Source organism: Lepisma saccharinum, chromosome 25 (assembly GCF_977018435.1).
Source record: "Lepisma saccharinum chromosome 25, izLepSacc3.1, whole genome shotgun sequence".
Classification (NCBI taxonomy): domain Eukaryota; kingdom Metazoa; phylum Arthropoda; class Insecta; order Zygentoma; family Lepismatidae; genus Lepisma; species Lepisma saccharinum.
This window is the reverse complement of record NC_139253.1, coordinates 29096902-29114697: the sequence shown is the minus strand read 5'-3', so window position 1 is coordinate 29114697 and position 17796 is coordinate 29096902.

Sequence of the window (17796 nt, the reverse complement as noted above, 5' to 3'; positions counted from 1 at the left end):
GCTTATCTGTGAAAAGTGGATATTAATTTTGCTTTCTTTTTCTCGTATGTTGCACATAATCCATGGATGCTTCTACATAGAGTCTATGTTCTGAATATGTAATTATTCGCAACTGAATATAGTGAATATTGAAGAGATGGACATGACAAAAGCCTGAAACATATACATAAGTCAGTAATAGAAAACTGGTTGCACACTTCTGGAAGATTAATATACATGTGAAGATACATTATTTCTTAGGAATATGCATGGTTATAGATAGAAATAGTTGTAAATAAATACGTATATTGCCGTTCGCTTAAAAAGATTCTGTAAAAAAGTCTAATTTTGGCTAACTCTGTTTACGATTACTAACTTCTCGCTCGGCATAAATATTAACAGCTTTGGGATGTAATAGCAGTTTATTACGATATTTTCTACGTTCCAGAGTTGTAATAAGAATAATTTACTTTGAGCTATTTAATACTATAGTAGGCCTATATCAATATATATGATGTAGTTTTTGGTGTCTTGCACACTTTGTTCTGTGATAAAAATTATAATTAGGTTTCCTTCATTCTATATGAAATATAACCGAAATATGAATGCTGCATTATATGAATGTATTCATGATTTATAGTTACCTATTTAGTAAATTATAGCTTTATCCGCGGAGGGAAGGTCTTATGTTGTATTTTGGTCGTTTTATGACGGGACTCGTAAAATGTATCAAGTTACCTTATAATTTACAATAATCAACCTTTAAAATGCCGCCCCGATGGCGCAGTGGTAGCGTCGTTCGATACCCAGTGGAAGCATATACGGGTTCGGATTCCACTTTAAAGTGTAGGTCCAGTCCCAATTAGCCTTACTGTGCATAAAGTGGATTGATTGATTTAGTTTATTTTACTTCGCGTTTTGTGCCTCTTGGCTAATTTGCGAAGATGGGGATGAGTGATGAAATGATGAAATTGATGAATGGACATTCACAAACAACCAAGCCCGACCGGGATTCGAACCCGGGACCCTTGGCGTCGCAGCGCGATGTGCTAACCACTCGGCCACAGGGTCGGGCATGCATAAAGTGGACTTAAAACACCAAATCAAACAATCAATCTACCGTTAACATTTAATAGTCTGCCTGTTAATTTACAAAAAAACGGGACGAAATGTTTTTTTTTATTTAAATTTTGAATATTTTATCATGCAGATGCATCATAACTAGTAGTGTTGTCCACGGGACGAGACGGGGCAGGCTTTTAAAAATTCGAGACGAGACGAGATTGACCATGTGCCCCGAGACAATATAATATTTTCGAGACGAGACAGCATTTCCACGAGACTTCCACGAGACGAGACAGGCCAAAGTCTCGTCTCGTGGGCAACACTAATAACTAGAAAACGATGCACTTAAATTTAATAAATACGGGGACTATGTGATGGTCGTTAATACTTGAAAAACGGTCTGTAAATTGATTTGTGGTAGTTGGATTGGACCGTCATTTATTCTTTTTACTGTGTACCCGGAATCTTCAGTGGCGAAATCGTGAGTCGAACACTCAATGTGTTCGGCCACCAAGGTGGTAAAACAGCGCGTAAATGTTCCTCACAAAAGTCTTATCAAAATTATAAGGAGCCTCCACGATGACGTAGTGGTAACGTCGTCACCTTGCAATGAAAGGATCCAGGGCTCGATGCTCGGTGGAGACACATTGCACAGTAACTCGGATCCCACTTCAAACTGTAGGTCCAGACCTAATTAGCCTATCTGTGCGTAAACTGGAGCTAGAGCATCAATTCAAAAGTATAAAATTTAAGCCTGGGGTTTATGAAACGTTAAACTTAAAACTAACTGACTAACTAACTGAAAGTTTTATGGCTGCAGCAACACAAGCCTTCCATCTGTCCCTCTCCTGGGCAACATCAATCCAATATTTTCCATCCTTACCAATTTTCTTTAGGTCCAGCTTCGTCTTGGCCTTCCTACAGGTCTTTTACCATCAGGTTTCCCAACAAGAATCCTGTAAACTCTTCTTTTCTCTCGAAGCAATATGAAAATCATGAATATATCCACTTGTCAGATGATACCATATCTATTTCTGCCTTAGTTTAAACATTGTCGGGTTGCCATATTTGGCTTGTTATGAGCAATGATGCCATATCCAGTGCATGAGGTGGCCGTAAGCGACAGTTGCTCATGAGCTCATCAAGAATCAGGCAACATATCAATTTGCGAGGCTGGACACGGATGCACTTGCAGATTGCTGATGTGCAACTGATGACAGAAGAGAGGAAATGCACGTGCGAGTCGTAAATTATTCAAATATGGCGTCGTCGTCTTATTATCCCCTCTTCCCCACCACCACCACGTCACCGTCGCATGAACCGCACCCATTTTAATATTCGATTCGAAAAGAGAAACTTCCTTTACACACTTAGCACGTACAGAGTTGGAAATGCTTTCAATTGAGAGGTAAGGAACGGTGCTCGTTACCACAATTGTTCACTCTTTAAGAGGCGATTGTCTTCATATGGGCAAGTAAACAGGATACACAAAAGTAACCGATGTATGGTTTTACCTTGCACCCCATTCAAGCCAAACCAACTGATATAGCCGCTTGTATCTATGGAGTCGTTATGTATTCACTTATACCAAATCCTTTTTTACCATGTCCTAAATTGCAAGTTTCTTTTAACTGCTGTCTACTTTTGAAGAGATACCACCTGGAGTTGTAAACCAGTAACGGAACAATTCCAACGTAAACGAGAAACTCGGAATAGCTATACTGCCCAGATCCTGTTTCGACAATTCGGCAGGTTATAGTGACATTTATCACGAATTAAAATCTGCTTAAACCTATGTAATTTATAAGATCTGTATTCTCACTCATTATTTGCGTCTTGTACGACTGACTTCATTCCATTGTACCCTTTTCACTTATTTATTCATGTCTTCGTTTATTTAAAAACCTATGTAGACTTATGTCAATATGAACTTTTGTGTAGTGTCTCTGTGTGCTATTTATATACGAGGTTTATGTGTTTTGGCTTATTTACAGGTATTTTTATTGTTGGGCCATGCAAGAATAACAAATTTCTAACAGATTGGTGTGTGTATGCGTATGAAACTCTTCATCTTTAAAGGCTGGTATTTTTATTAGTAATGTGTCTCTATCTCTCTCCTCCTCCTCTCTCTCTCTTGTTCCTCTCGTTCCATCTTACATTCTCCATTTCTTCCTCCGTTTTCTATCATGTTTTGTTTATGTTCATCTACGTTTCTTCCTTCTACCTTCTTTTCTGCCTTTCTACTTTGTTTCTCTATCTTTTTTCATCATCTTTCACTCTCTTCCTTTCTATCTTCTGTTAATCACTTCCTTTCTTTTTATTTCTCCTCTAATCTTTTCTCTATCTCTTTATCCGTCTATTTGTGTATATTTCTGGATATACTATAAATAACTCCGAAAAATTTCTCGTGTACGCTATACAGGTAATAGGAGAGGTCGGGTGTGGGACGCCCGTGTTTTACTTGGATCCATTAGTTCCTGATGCAAATTAGAAGCTTCTTCTCTGGACTTCATTCTTGCAGATTAACAAGGTCCTGGCGTCTGGCACTCACAGCCAGTATAATCCTCTGTGGGGCATGCGTTGTGTGCTGTCGTTGTTATCACTATTCATCCTCGTCTTTGGCAATAACGAAAAGTGTCAGATTTCAACCAATCAGTCAAAAAATGTTCCTGAAAGTTTGGAATCATTTTGCTTCAGTGTTTGTGCGATGAGGAGTGGATATTGATGAAAGGGCTAGTGTGAAGAGCACCCATTTCCCAGGTCGGGACTCGAACCCGTCGATATCGAAAATCGACCACTTAACACCCTGGTCCACCAGCGCAATATTTGTACTGTGTAACATTACATTCAAATATTGTTATTTTTTAGCTTATAGTATTACAGTATCACAGCACAAGCAGTTCAGAAACAAAGATGAAGGGACAAATTTAAACAAAACCCCGACCAATAACTACAGATATTTGACTTCATGTGTAGCAGAGGAGAGCAGAAGTTGATTGCGTTCCTCACTCAATTTTTTACACGAGTCTGTACTTGGTGAAGGTTAACCGCTTGTAAATGGAAGTACATTAACTTCACTCCTGGCACACTAAACCTGCAGAAACCTGTCCTGACTATCTGCCGTGCTCTTGCTTTAAGTATTATGTTAGGAAATTAGGGATGATTGATGAGTGACGCTACCCTTTACTGAGCTTGATGCCTGTTCCAACCTCCAGGTGAAAACATCTTCATGAAAGGAGAAAGGGCATGGAAATGTAGTTTATGAAAAAGTCGAATAGTGTACGTTCATTGAAATACTACCCTCTCAGTGATATTCGTTCCACATCAATCTTTCGTTTAGACTAGTTTTTTTTTTTTATCATTACATTTCACCCTTGGAAAACATGTTTGTCTTGGTTAGTTCATCAAGCAATGATGAGCTTCATAGAAGCTGCAGAGGCATATTTTAGTTGCCACTGCTTTACCGTGAGAGAATGCTGAAATGGTTTAGAAAATCTAGTTGCCGTGGTGCGTAAATAATGCCTGAATAACACAAGGCTAGACACTAGTATAGAAAGCCAAAACACGGTCTAGTTGTCAAACCAGTCTAGCAGCCAGCCTAAAAGCCATCATTTCCAGCCAGGTAGACAGTCCAGCGCCAACTGGGGCATTCCTACTGGAAATTCAGTTCCGTGTAATTCGGCCTTATGTTTTTATTGTTATTTGGTGTTTTAGTTCATTTGGTGACAGCTCTAAAGCTCTAAAGCTCTAAAGTGCCCGGGAGAGAGGTCGGTCTGACGCTCGAACTAGGCAACGCAGCCCGGTTGACGTTGCCACACAGTGCGCGGGAACAAGTGGTTTTGTTGCACTCTCGCTTTGCTTTTCTCATTTGTGGCAGCAGCGCATTTCTGCCCAACCACCTATTTCCATGGTCGTGCGTTTAGTCAATACATCCACATGGTCAATAAGGCCGCTTTTATTTGATCCGGAACTCAGTCAACTGAAGTTTTAGTACCATTTATTTTATGTGCGTGTGTATATATATATATAAACTCCTCACAAAAAGTCGGGGAGAGAGGACATGGGCAGGGCGCAGTGCGGGTGGAATGTAGTTCGAAACATGAGAAAAGAATGCAGGCAGAACACCATGTGATGTACGTGCATATCCGGGCAACAGCTAGCGCCATCTACAATGTGGTACAACCTATCAGTATCGGCCGAGTTTACCTGGCCGTCACGCAGCATGTCAAATCCAGTGTCTTCGAAGCAGTGCAAGCGTTAAATGGATATCTGGCGTTAACGATGGCGATAACGCAGTTTGATCGCACCAGGACTGTGACATTGTTGCAACAAGGGCGTACACAGGCGGAGGTTGCACGTGTGGTCGGGGTCAGCCAAGGAGCGGTATCCAAAACATGGAAACGATTCAGGAACACGAACAATGTATCAGACACGCCGAGAAGTGGTCGTCCAAGAGTGACAACACGCCGTCAGGATGCATACATTACTGTGACTGCACGCCGAAGGCCAACAGCGACTGCCCGGGAGTTGCAAAAGGACTTGTTGCAAGCATCCGGCGTTCGTATCGCGACCCAGACTGTGCGTAATCGTTTGCATAGTGTCGAACTAAGGTCATATAGGCCGCTGAGACGTGTGCCACTGCGACCTCACCATCGGCGGAACGGACGAACATGGGCTGATGAACATCGTAGGTGGGATGTGCAACAATGGCGGAATGTGATGTTTTCCGATGAAACAAGGATCTGTTTGCGGCCTGATACGCGACAACAACGTGTTTGGCGACGTCGCCAACGCCACGGGAGGCAGCAGCATGTGCAAGAAGTCCATCCCTTTGGTGGTGGTGGAATCTTGTTTTGGGCAGGTATCATGTACGGGCGACGGACACCTCTCATTCCACTGCAAGGGCGGTTGACGTCTCGACGCTATGTGGATGAAGTGCTACGGCTTTTCGTGCTTCCATTTCGCTACCAGTATGGTGCCGACTTTGTCTTTGTGGACGATAACGCACGTCCACATCGTGGAGCACCAGTGACCAATTTCCTGCAGGATGCTGACGTTCGTCGTATGGATTGGTCAGCACTCTCCCCGGACATGAATTGCATTGAGCATGTGTGGGCGATGTTGAAGCAAGCCATTTCACGTCGTCCACAGCCTCCGCAATCACTGCCAGACCTCATCCAGGCTGCCCAGGTTGAAAGGGACCGTCTCCCACAGGATGCCATCGATGCACTCATCTCTGGGATGCCACAACGTGTGCGGGAACTGCACAGTGCAAGAGGAGGCCATACACATTATTGAGGGACTCACTTTATGTGTGTCACACACTGTGGCCGTTTTGCACAGTTCATAGGGAAGACGTTTTTTCCTTCCCTTCATTTTGGTTGTTTTTCGTTCACTATATTTGGTTGCTTTGGTGAACTTGGCAAGCTGGCATCGTCACTTGTCCTATCACAGGGTGTATCATTTTTGCTACAATAAATGTCTCTGTTCCTATTTCTTCACTTTCTTCTTATATTCCAAACTTTTTGTGAGGAGTTTATATATATATATATATATATATATATATATATATATATATACATACAGGGTGGCTCAATAAGTCACTTAACATCCCCAGTACAAGGCCACTGCAGCGCGCAACATGTAAATGGTGATGACCAATCGTTATCAGGCCAAGGGGGAACCACATTGACGCCACCCACACGGTCGGCGGCCATCTTGATGTCCGCCATCTTGAATTCAACTTCAGAATTTTAAATGGGAAGGGGGTCGTGCGACATATCAAAATGGGCTAGAATTTCACCAGGAAAACAACTGTGACATTTGTTTTCACCTAACTTTAATTGTTGCAGAGTTAACAATACCACAAAGTTATGGCTCAATAAGTCACTTAACACCCCCAGTACAAGGCCACTGCGGCATAGAACGTGAAAATGGCGATGACCAATCGTTGCCTGGCCAAGGGGGAACCACATTGACGTCACCCGCATGGTCGGCAGCGATCTTGATGCCCGCCATCTTGAATTAAACTTCAGAAATTTAAATGGGAAGGGGGTCGTGCGACATATCAAAATGGGCTAGAATTTCACCAGGAAAACAACTGTGACATTTGTTTTCACCTAACTTTAAATTTAAGGGCGATTTCCGCATGGGAGAGTGACACGTACTCTAGAGGGCCCGACCAATGAACACGTGAGAATGTAAGTGAGTGCATGGCGGGCCGTTTGCAGCAGCGCACACTACTTTGATTCCCCCACTCCCTTTCTTTCCTTCTTTGCCGTTATACGCGAACTTCCTCCACAGATCCCCCGAGACAGAGCTAAGTTTTATGCATTAAGGTAAATTGACTGAAACCGTCCCCCACCTGAAGCAAAGTAAATGTGAAATTATGACCTGCCTATCGGTCGTGAAGAAATAGGTTATTGGCGGATAAGTAATCACGTGATCTACTTACGTTGCAGTTGGCTCTCTCATTGGACGACGCCAACCTTTGCCTGAAATAATAGGGCAATACTTCGCGTTCAACATAACTCAACAAAAAGACGATCGATATAAGTCTTTCCGCCGCTCTATCCCTTCAAAACTCGTTCATTTCATATGGCATCGACTCTTAGAAGAAGAGTGCTTGGGTCCATGTTTTCACATAAACTCCATTCCTGTTCTGTTTACTCAATCATTTGAGCCTTTTGCTGCGTCCTCTTAAACTTCGACGATACACGAAGCCAAATCACGTGACCTGCTCATAACCTGTCTCCATAAAACTGTTGTTTATGCGCCTCTTCGTCTTAAACTTATTTCTGGAAGTTGTCGGATAAAAGCTAGACTTTACGTCGTTACCAATATTTTGCTTTGTAGCAGGAAGGATTTACTGAAGACACCATTACGTGAAATGTTAATTTTCACTCCAAGTACTCTCGTTAAAGAAAGGCACTCGAGTTCCTCATAAAAATTCAAAACAAGCTTCATTGATGTTGGAATACTCTCGTGAAGAAGAATGGGAAAGCTTGAAAACAAATTTCCCAAATGGTTCTAAAACGAGTAAAGCATGGTGACTAATGTTGAAAACAGAATTGAATCCTTATTTGAAAGAAAATAAAAGTTGTTTTCTTCATAGCAAAGCCTTCAAACTGATACATGTGTATTTGGAACTGTATTCAGTGTTAATAGGCTGCTTTCTTTCTATCTCTCTGTCTACACTCCGTCATTGGATTCTGTGGAGCAACGTTGCGTAAAACGGTGAGAAGGGGAGAGACTAGTGGGCGGAGCGAAGCAGTGCGCGCTGCTGCAAACTGCTAGTGGCTGCATCCGCGTTTTCCCCTCCCACGCGTTTATTAGCCGAGCCCTCTATAGTCAATACTTGCACAGAGGATTTGTTTTTGTTCGCTTGCTCCACAGACTCCTGAAATAGATATACAGGGTGTATCAAAAGTAATAGCGCAAACTGACACAGGTGAAAGTACACGATAATAGAAGCAAAAATGTCTCAGTAAATATGGGTCTGCAAAGAAGCCGTTTTCGAGATAATCGCGGATGTGTGATTACAAGCCGCAACTGACTTCATTGTTTGTAAACGTCGTCCTCAGAGGCGAAGATATAGTACAAGCAATGCAAGCACTGCTTGCGTTATTCGAATATAATTTAATGTACTTAAAGTTTTAGCCTTATTTAGTTTCCATCGCACTCGATTTCGCGAAAAATTACGGCCGCAAACTCCGTCCGCAGCTCTGTAGCAAGCACCAGACTCAATGCTTGCGGTCGCTCTTCGGGAGAATAACGCACCCGAAGGAGTCACATGGCGAAGCGTGAAATTGGGGTGGAAACCCGTTCACAATGCTCCTAGAAAAAGCTCTGCTTCCTGAGCTTGCGTGATTCCCGAAAATAGCCGAGTTCAACCGAAAGCAGAAGGATACATCTGTGGATACATTGCCAGCAAAAACTAGTAACGAATATTTGTCTTCATGAACACGTAAACAAGATCGCGAATATAATAATGATTCCTAGTCATAAAATAGCTAAAATAAGTTATTATCACTGTTCTAAATTCCATATATATCATATTATGTTACAAATTATTTTAGATTTCGCGAAATGTAAAACGCGTAAAAAATTGACACTGGGAGTTGGGGCGAGATGGCAAAGGGCGAGTGTTTGTGTTTCCAGGAAGCGGAATGTGCACCCCCCGTGAAGAGTTTCCCCAGGGAGGAGAAAGATTCGACGGACCTTGGTCTAGACCCTGCGTCCAGCTCGGTCCAGCTCAAATTACGTCAGAAGTGTTGGACCACTACCAGTGTTTGCAACTGCCAAATTATTTACACAGTAATTCAAGTGAGCTGTTTCTCAAATTTTACAACTACATTCAATAAATTGACGGCTTTTAAATAAAACTTGGGGTGAAAATAAAGCTATCTGAAAAAGAACTATCTACTGATATTTGTACACAGCACAGAAGTAAGTCGTATACATTGTACACATTGTGAACACAAGAACATGTTTTTAAGTTTTATTGTTGTTGTTGAGTTCGTTTTTTAAGTCCACTTTATGCACAACAAGGGTAATCGGGACTGGACCTACAGTTTAAAGTGGGTACTAATAAATAAATAAGAAATCCCGTACACTTTTAGTCGTATGCGGAAAGTTCGCATATGCAAGCCGTTTACTACCATATGAATAACGTTACCTGGAATTTTGAAAGTAAATGTGACGTTTGCGGATCATGTGGTTTATTTTTAGTACCGCTACTTCATTATGATATTTTGTCAAATCCAGCTAACGGGCAATGAGGCTATAAACCTCGACCCCCCCCCCCCCCTTTCGGCATGCCATTGTACTACTTGTTTTGTTGCACTGAAACATCGCTTGCCTCCTTCGTAAGACTACGCTTCGCTACTGGTCGTCCTAGTTGGTAAAATGCTAATAATGTGTGCGAATGTTCTGTTTGATTACAACGCCACCTCTCGGAAATGTTCTGTTTTGTAAACAAAGATCAAACTTCGGACCGCACAAGAAGTACAACACTCGGTGTTTACAAAATGCAATCAATGACTGCTTGTAACCAAACATTTGCACACATTATTAGCATTTTACCAACTAGGACGACGTTTACAAACAATGAAGTCAGTGGCGGCTTGTAATCACACATTCGCGATTATCTCGAAAACGGCTCGTTTGCAGACCCATGTTTACTGAGACATTTTTGCTTCTATTATCGTGTACTTTCACCTGTGTCAGTTTGCGCTATTTCGTACTTGTGAGACATCCTGTGTGTGCGTATGTGTGTGTGTGTGTGTGTGTGTGTGTGTATATATATATATATATATATATATATATATATATATATATATATATATATATATAATATGTGTGTGTGTGTAAAGTTTTAAATGCATAATGTTGCTTCTTGTTTGTGGCATAAGAAACCTACAGGTTTGAAGTCTCTTTATCGTCAGGTCAACCCAGACGCGACGACCCTGAACTACTCCTCCCCCCCCCCGCCGACCTGGAGAAGGAGAGGTCTGTCTGTGTGCTAGATAGTTGTAGAATGGGGAGAAAACTTATACTCTGTCTCAGGTATCTTTGGAGCAAGACCTCGCATAGCGTCAGAGAAGTGAAGGGAATCTAGTGGCCAGAGCGAAGCAATACACGCTACTCGAAAGCTGGTAACTTTTCCCCACTCCACGCAATACCGTTCCTCTCACCTGCTCATAGGTGGAGCCGTCTCGCGTCACTGCATGCGCAGAGACTTGCTTTCTTTCGCCTGCTCTAGAGATAGGTGGGACGGAGTATAGCATTACGCTTATGTGAGTATTATGTTATTTGTTCTCTTCGAGATATCAAGCGTCCGATGTGGTGTATTAAAAAAACTTGAAGTTGTCTGTTCATAAGAAATACATGGGATTCTGTAGTCCAAATTTCGTGCGCTCACGGCCCGGTAAATTATGTTTTTTAAAGCCGATCCCAACAATATCATTTGTAAATAGCTTTCTGATTTTGCCGGTGATATTTTTTCTGGGGGGGAGGGGTCTCCGGCATCCCCCACACTGCTCATACACATACGCTACATACAAACATAGATTTTCTTGACCAACATTCCTTATACAAGTTTCTCTTTAATCTAGGGTGACGACTGCATGCGCTTAACCAGTGATATTTTTAGCTCGTTCCTCCATGTTTCCACAGAAATTACAACGTGTCTTTAAGCATAGCTGCACGCTCGTCCCGCGCTCACCATGCAGCCCGTCGCTCTTCCTCTTTGCTTCATCTTGTAATGGCAGGCTGTCACGATCGGCGCACTCTCCGCATCGGATAATTTATCGATATCTCGTCTCGAAGCGATATCTTTCAATCCGTACGATCACGCGATCGGTCCCTGTTCTTTCTTTTTTCCTCCCAATGTTTCATCCCTTTTCTTGTCTTCCGGCGCTGATTCCAGGTGTCGAATTCATCTTTCAGGTCATCGACGTCCTTGAACTTTTCTTCGCGTGTTGAAATTTCGTCGTGGTTTTGGAAGATGCTTGCTTGCTCCGCCTGTGATAAACAAGGCGGATTCTTCTTTAATTTCATTGTCAAGCTTTACGTACGTATGTATACCTTTCTGTTAATTGCAATCAGAATCGTAACTTGGAGTTTAACTTTGGGGTAGCAGAATCAAAATGTTTTGAAGCCCATAAAAATATCATCCAAATCTATTTTGATAAATAACTGTTACGTTTGCAAAATCATACAAATTGCTTGTTGCTTTGCTCAAGTCCCAGGTGGTTAACAAAAAAAGTTTTAAATTTTCATAAATATGAAAATTTTGGGTGCCAAATGCCCCCCATTCCCCCGCCAAGTTACACCTATGATAATAATGAACTGCTTGCAGGGGCTTATCCAGAATTTTCCATTTGGAGGGTGTGAGTGTACAAATTTAGGTGGCGTAATGGTAAATTTCGAGTCACAATGACCATATATAGGGCCTTTGTGGAGAAGTTAAGGAGTGTTGAGGAAATTTAGGGAGGTGTTGGGGGTGTGTTGGTAAATTAGTGACTATTTAAACAATTAAGAGGTGCAAACAAACATGGGAAAATCCAAACACTTTTTTTTTCTTTCGAGAATTGCGCGTTCCATGTGTGTTTCACTTAAATAAAAATATTGTGAAGCAGTGGTCTAACCTGGTCTGACTGTTACGTGGGAGACTCTGATTCGATTTTCGAGGTGGATGATATCAGGTAGAACTTTTTCCAGAAATGTTCGTGCATATAGCGGCTAAAGAATTTGCCTTGGGGAGAACCTTAAGTGCTTTTTCTTCTACTAAGAGAAGATTCACAAACCCTGAAACAAGCAACAATTCATTTTTCTGTTATAATTCACCCAATGACTTACAAATATTGCACTATAAGGTTGAAAATTCTTAATGTACTGTTTCATTGACGCTCCCCAGAAGGGAACCAAGTGCTCTATGTCCCTACTTTTCTCTTTATTATTAGTGTTGCCCACGAGACGAGACTTTGGCCTGTCTCGTCTCGTGGAAGTTTCGTGGAAATGCTATCTCGTCTCGAAAATATTCGTTTGTCTTATGACACATGGTCAATCTCGTCTCGTCTCGAATTTTTAAAAGCCTGTCCCGTCTCGTCCCGTGGACAACACTATTTATTATACTCTACCGTCCCCTTTCTTTCGTTCACCGTTTCGTTATATCTCTCTTTTCTTCTCTCTCTCTCTCTCTGTGCGTGTGTCGATGTTTCCTCCAGTGACGTGCGGTGACGTCGACACTTGGGGTTTGCAGTCGGTGGCGTGCTCAAGGGAGGGGTTGGTGTGGATCACACCCCTCCTCCCTTTAGGGCCAGTATTCCTACAAAAAAGAAGAATGTCAATAACAGGAAAAGATTGCAAAATTATGAATGAGTACTAGAAAAAAGTACACGTAACCCCACCCACATTCGAAAATAAAAAACTATTTGATTTGGCTCTAAGCCAGAGATCCTGGGTTCGAATCTCGGATTGGCCATTTGTGTTCTTTGTGTGTGTCCCTTCATCAATTTTGTCGTACCAAAGGTGGCGGAAAAGCGAAGTAAAATAAACCAAATTGAGCAATTAATCAATGATTTGATTTCATTTTTGTTACTTAGCGTCGCTTTTTGTCACATTTGGTTAATTGCGAAGATGATACGATGAAATTGATGAAGGGACGAGCACAGGGAACGCCCATGCCCGGGTCGGGGTTCGAACCCGGAACTCCTGGTGTCGTAGCGCGCTGTGATAACCACTCCCCCACGCTTGGTTGATTTGGTGACAGGTAACAAAACACAACACACTTTTTTGTAGTTTCTTCAATGATATTCATATAATTTTTTGAGTTCTGAGATACATTTTTCATTCCAAATTATTTCATTATTCACTGCAACACATAGGACAAGAATGCGCACTCATCACGGGTTCGAATCCTGGCCTGGATTGTTCATATGAGGTCCCTTCACCAATTTAATCATATCATCACTCAATCCTCATTTTCGCGATAACCAAATGTGGCAGAAAAGCGAAGTAAAATGAACCAAACCAACAACAATATGAACACGCGTTCTCTTGCCCAAATAAATACATCCGTATTTATGACTGTTAGAGACCAAGAGTATTATATTTAAATAAAACACTACTAAAACGAGAGTCAGAGAGAGCCTGAGCATATATTTGTAATTTAATCATTATATATTCCATATTTGAAAAAGAAAAAAGAAAGAAAGCATAACATTATTGTCTGCACATAACACGTTCCCATTTCATAAATAATAAAACTACACCCCATATTATACATACGCACATATTGTATAACGTGTAAAAGGTTGTGTAAATACAGAGAACATAAGTACTGCAGAAAATTTTACCCTGTGCTCTTCAGAGGATTTACAAAAAAATTATGAGAAACCAATCCCCTATCTGTCCTATAGGAGATAGACTGGGGGACCTGAAAGCCTGGGCTTTCAACCATTGCAGCGGGGGGCGAGGGGACAATCTTCCTTTTCCTTGGGCTGGCCGTTTCTACCTGAAAACTGGTCTGGCGGAAGAAGAGCGAGCTAGGGTATCCAGCCAGCTTTGCCCGCGGAGAACACCGATGGACGAGAAGCGCGTGGAAAAGACAGTGTTGCGTATGATCTGCGGTGGCTTTAACAAGACAATAAATATTGTGATTTGAATATAATTCGAGATGTGAGATTGATTGATCTATCTCTGCTAGACTAGCTACTCCTCAGTGCACGTCACTGGTTTCCTCTCATCTCCATCTCTCTGTCCCACTTTTTCACTTCTCTCTCTCTCTCTCTTTTCATCTTTCCTCCATCCTTTCTTCCTGCTCAACCTCCACCTTTATTCTCTTCTCCTTTCACCTTTTCTTCCCAGCTCTCTCAAGGTTTTCGGTATTATTGTGTTCACGAAATATCAAAGTTCCTCTTACCTATAACTTTTATCTGTCTCTCTAGAAACTACATTCTTGCAGGCAAGCGAAGGTTTGGAGCCTTGACGCCAGTGGCGCAACTACAGGGGGGAGCAGGGTGGCATTGTCCCCCCAACCTTGGACGGAAATGAGTTCTAAGGGGGGCAAGGGGGCAAACATTGACGGCCAAGTGTACCTGCAGGGGGCAACGGGGAGGGGGCAAACGTTGACGGCGAAGTGTACTTGTAGGGGGCAATTACTGCCCACAACTTCAAATTTGATGCAAATAAAAACACTATTCGTAAAATTTTCTTGCTCACTTCGCTATCAGTATCTTCCTTTCTTCGTCTTATCAAGTTCAGAACCGTAGTTAGGGGACGGTGGGAGTCGGCCCTGGCCGCCGAACGATCTAAATGAAAATAAGTTGTAAAATTGATAAATTCATTTGTGGTTTTAAGTCCACTTTACGCACAGAAATGCTAATCGGGACTGGACCTACAGTTTAAAGTGGGATCCGAACCACTATGTGCCTCTACCGGGTTATCGAACCCGTGACCCCTTGATCACAAGGCGACGATTTTACCACTACACCATAGGGGAGGCACAAAAGTTGTAAAAGAGAGAATGCATTGGCGTTCCGGGAAATTATTTGCGCTCTATTAAATCAATATAAATTTCAGCCTGGAAAAAAATTGGATCCAAAAATTTTCTTGCTCGCTTCGCTTGCAATATATCATTGTTCTCTGTAATGCATTGTAAATTCCCAGACAGAGAAATAAGACTTGTATTAATTGATTTTTGTCTTAAATGCATGAACAATTGTTTTGAGGAAAGGAAGCGTGCACATTTGAGAGAAAATTTATGTAATTTTTGCTGTTGGTTTATTGTGAGGTGGATGAATTGTTGTGTAATGTATCTAAATAATAATGGGTGAATCTTTTAAAAGAGGCCCCGTGGAAAATGCGCTCCTTGGATGTAGGTAACCTTGATACACCGAAGAGAAGACCGGGTTAGAGACAGTGGCGTATGCTGGTTCTAACGAGTGGGTAATCTCCGACCCTTGATCCTCAAACTCCAAAAGTTTCAATGCAATTTATGTCAGGATCCATATTGGATTTAGGAATGTTGTGTCGGAATGTTTGTCTTATTGCTACGACCACAATCAATTAATTCTCGTTATTGCAGTTTACTATACGTGTAGAATTTCAAATAATAAAACAAGACAGTATGATAAAGCTATAAATAAACAACCTGTGAAATATAAAATGAAAGACGTGCACTAGTGAAATAAAAACCCGTAATATTAATTTAAGGGCAAAATTCAACTTACTCCAGGATCCGATTACTTGTGCTGTACCACATCCAAAGCACGATGTTTGTCCACTTGCACGTCCATACGTGTCTGTGCGAAAGATTGCAGCTTAACAAAGGAAGTTATGTGACTTTTGGATTTTTCATGTTCGGCACAAGCGTTTCAAAGATTACAGTATCAGCCCCGAAAAGTAAGCACGGCCAACAAAAAAGCAAAGCTTATACTTCCTGTCAACCATGGTGTTTTGTCATAATTTGCTTGCGAAAATGCCTCACATATTCCCGATTTTTGTCTTTGTGCGTAGAAATAAGTTCAAGCGATGACACTGGCCTGCCTGTATTAACAATTTGCAACTTCTCCTGAAAAGATCTTGTTCCAAAAGGTTTCACCAGCAAATCTTGTATCACATCCATTACCCTGTAACACAGCACTATCACGACAAACACTAACACCTAAATAAATAATAAACACGAAGCACAGCACGAAGCCAACGACTACACGCATTCAGTTTCACGCGCCAAACTTCTGTTGTTGGGTTCCTGGCTCAGAATGAAATTCCCTATGAATGATAAAAAAAAATCCCATTCCGAACTCGAAATGACAGGTTTTAAAAGTTCGAATCATTGCAGGCCAGAGCCAGAATTTTATTTCGGGATGGGGATCATCCCTTATTAGCAGCCGCCACATAAAGTTGAAACAGTGGGGTTAGAAGTCCTGAAGATGAATCTCAGATTATTACAACGTATTATGCAAGGTGTATAATCCTGCTAATGAAGTAAAATTAATTACCACTATACACTTTTTAAATTAGATATTTGTAGGATTTCGGGGAGGGGGGTTTCAGCCCCCCGAGTCCTCCACCTGGCTACGTGCCTGATGTGTTTTTTCGTTTTTTGTTTAATTCGTTCATCTTCATCACTATTAATCTAAAGAGGCCGAATACAGCAACTTAAATTAACTAATATATATATAATTTATTTTTGATATCTTTCCCTTTAAAAAATATTCAGTTCCGTGAAAGAAGTATTAGAGAGGAGAAACAATCACTATTTTTGTAAATACAAGGATGGAGGGAGTCAGCATATAGGATTTTTTCCAGGGAGGGGCAAGGAAGGCATTTTTTCCAGGGGGACAAGCAAGGTACATTTTCCCCAATAATAGTGTTGTTCCCTCAAAAATCATTGCTTAAATTTGAATTTATCATATTCATGCAATAATTAACACATATTATTGTGGCTGAAATGAAATTATATGTGACAAATATATAATTTTTGGTTGACTTTCATTTTCCAGGGGGCGGCCACGGCCCCCCCTTGCCCCCCCCTTCCGGACACCCATGCATATAGGTGCTTTAATTGCTTAAGCTTTGAATTTAGTTTGCTTCATCTTCAATATTTAAGCTTTTTCCTTTTGATCAATTTATGTTCAAGTAACAGAAATCAGCAAGACAGAAGCAAATGTAAAGTGAAAATTAGCGTAGAATTGGTTTGCCCATGTTATTCAATTTTCCTGTTCTTCGCACTCTACCGGGTATGTTTTCCCTAGTTCAGCGGAGGGAACGGGGAGGCTCTGAAGGTTGAGAGTGCGACCGGTGGACTCTCACAAGAAGGAGCTTACCCTGGGCACGGAATCACCGCGCCTGAGAAGCAGTGTTTCCTCCCCCTCTTTCCTGTCTCCTCCCTCATCGCCAAGGGTTGTAAGGGAAGCGGGAAGAATGACGTCAGGGTGAGATTCCCTGAAGTCATTCCACCGGCTAGAGAAAGGTTCGCGGACATTCAGCGGCAAACGGCTGGAAGCATTCGCGCGCTGGAAGCAAAGAAATGTATGCATCGAAATATTTTTTTTTAAAAAAGAAGAGAAATACAGCCGGGTCATCTGCGATTACCTAGATGACCCAGAGTATACGCCGCTGGTTAGAGAACAGTCCAGGATATCGGTGCCAAGCTTATTCGACAACATGACATGACATCACATATCCTGGACTGTTCTGTAACCCGCTCTTCTCTTCGGTGTGCCAAGGTTGCCTAGATGCAAG